The sequence below is a fragment of the Mustela nigripes genome, chromosome 8, assembly GCF_022355385.1.
Source record: "Mustela nigripes isolate SB6536 chromosome 8, MUSNIG.SB6536, whole genome shotgun sequence".
Classification (NCBI taxonomy): Eukaryota; Metazoa; Chordata; class Mammalia; order Carnivora; family Mustelidae; genus Mustela; species Mustela nigripes.
In genome coordinates this window covers 11188335-11190533 of record NC_081564.1, presented here as the reverse complement: position 1 = coordinate 11190533, position 2199 = coordinate 11188335, and the positions used below count along the sequence as shown (strand labels likewise).

Sequence of the window (2199 nt, the reverse complement as noted above, 5' to 3'; positions counted from 1 at the left end):
GGACCCCGACTGGATATCCTGTGGTTTCATTCTACCTGGCTCTACCTGGAGTTAGCGTGGCCTACACAGGGTAAGGACTTGGTCCCACGAGCCTGGTCCCTACTTCAGACACCAACCCCAAGTAGGGGGTCCCCAGTTTACCCACACTTCTGTCTGACTTGGTTGCAAATTGGGGGTTCCCAGACCCCCTTCCTGAGGTTGGAGCATTTACTATAAAAGCTCATAGAACTCAAGGAAACACTCCACTTAATATCACCAGTTGATTGTAAAGGGTATTCAATTGTAAAGGGTATTAGAACGGATGCAGGTGAACAACCACGTGAGGTAGGATGTGGGGTGAGGTCCAGAACGAACCCATCGCAGGAGCTTCTGTTCCCATGGAGTGGGAATGCACCACCTTCCCAGCACTGGGATGTATTCACCTGCCCAAAGTTATCTGAATCCTGCTGTCGGGCTTTACAGAGGTTCCGTTACATAGACACAATTTTTTTTTTAAAAAACAAGTTTGGTTCACTTTATTTTTCTTGTATAAAACTACATGGTGGCCGCAGCTGGAGCCCAGGTCCTCTGCACAGAGACTCTGGTGTGGGTCTTCACAAGATGGTCAGTGAGTTACTGATAGGGAGACTTGGTGAACACCGTCCGCTTGCACAGGTCAGGGGTGAGATTGCCATAGGTCCTGGAGATGGCATCAAAAGTATCCTTGGCAAAGGTCCCCGAATGGCAGTGCAGCCTTTGGCTGAGGTGTAGCAGTCTGATACCAGCCATTATCAGTAGCTTCTTGGGCACGGGGGCTGAGACAACGGTGGTGCCTCTGGGGGTGGGGATGAGACACACCAGCACAGAGCCGCAGTGGCTGGTCACCTTGCATGGGACAGTGTGGGGCTTGCCGATCTTGTTCCTCCAGCAGCCTTGCTGCATGAGGATGCTGGAAAGCTTGTCGAGACAGGACAGCAGTGGCTACCTCCTAGGAGCACTTGATGTGTCCATTGGAATCTCTGATGGCTACAAATGCCTTGAACCTGGTCCGCTGGCCCACACAGGTCTGCTTTTTGCACAGGCATGGTCTTCCAAACCTCGTCCTTGAGGGATGCCCCCAGGAAGATGTCAGTGATCTCAGGTTCCTTGATGGGCAGGGAGAAGAGGTAGATTTCCTCCAGAGACTTGATCTTCAGGCCCTTGACCAACTGGCCTGGCTTGGTGATGGGGATCCACTCCTTGTCCTCAGCCTTGCCTCAGTGAGCTCCGTGACAGTGGCGGTGGCCTCAGATGCCACAGTCAAAACCTCCACAGAAGCCCCCGGGTCCTCTGGGCCCTCCCGCGGTACCCACATCCTTGGCCGTTTGGTCTTGTCTCGGAGAAGAAGCCTTAGACACGATTGGTTAAATCATGGCCCCTGGTGATGAACAGGAGCCCCAACCCTTCTCCTGTCCCTGGAGGTCAGGGGTGGGGCTGAGAGTTCCAATCCTCTAATCACACGCTTCCTGGGGCAATGAAACTCCAACCAGAAGCCATCGGGGGCCTTCAGTCACCAGTCATCTCATGAGCATAAATTCAGTTCGGGCTGAATAACAGAAGAGGCTCCTTTCCTCCTTCTCACTAGGACGTTGCAGGGGCTTTTGGAACTCTGTGCCAGGAACCAGGGAGAAAACCAGATGCATATTTATTGCTTCACAACATCACTTGGATGTTTGACTGTTTTTAACTTACAAACCCACAAGTTTATATATAGTTTATGTAACGTAGTCTAAATAATCTTTACACGGTAGGTTTGCTGGAGGAGAAGAAGAGGGCTTCTTTTCTTTTTCTTTTTTTTTTTTTTAAGATTTTTATTTAATTATTTGACAGACAGAGATCATTCGTAGACAGAGAGGCAGGTGGGGGCGGGGGGGTGCGGAGCAGGCTCCCCATTGGTGTGGGGCTTGATCCCAGGATGCTGGGATCATGACTCGAGCTGAAGGTAGAGGCTTTAACCCACTGAGCCACCCAAGTGCCCCAGGCTTCTTTTCTAAAACTTCCTTTTTATTTATTATTATTATTATTTATTTTTTAAAAGATTTTGTTTATTTATTTGAGATAGAGAGTGAGAGAGAGCATGAGAAGGGAGAAGGTCAGAGGGAGAAGCAGACTCCCCATAGAGCTGGGAGTGGGACTTGATCCCGGGACTTCGGTCGGGATCCTGACCTGAGCCAAAGGCAG

The 2199-nt window shown here is 50.4% G+C and overlaps 1 pseudogene; it reads right to left on the bottom strand.

Moving 5' to 3' along the window:
* Positions 1-534: 534 nt before the first annotated feature.
* Positions 535-1333, bottom strand: LOC132023748 (small ribosomal subunit protein uS5-like; annotated as a pseudogene).
* Between the last annotated feature and the right edge of the window lie 866 nt (positions 1334-2199).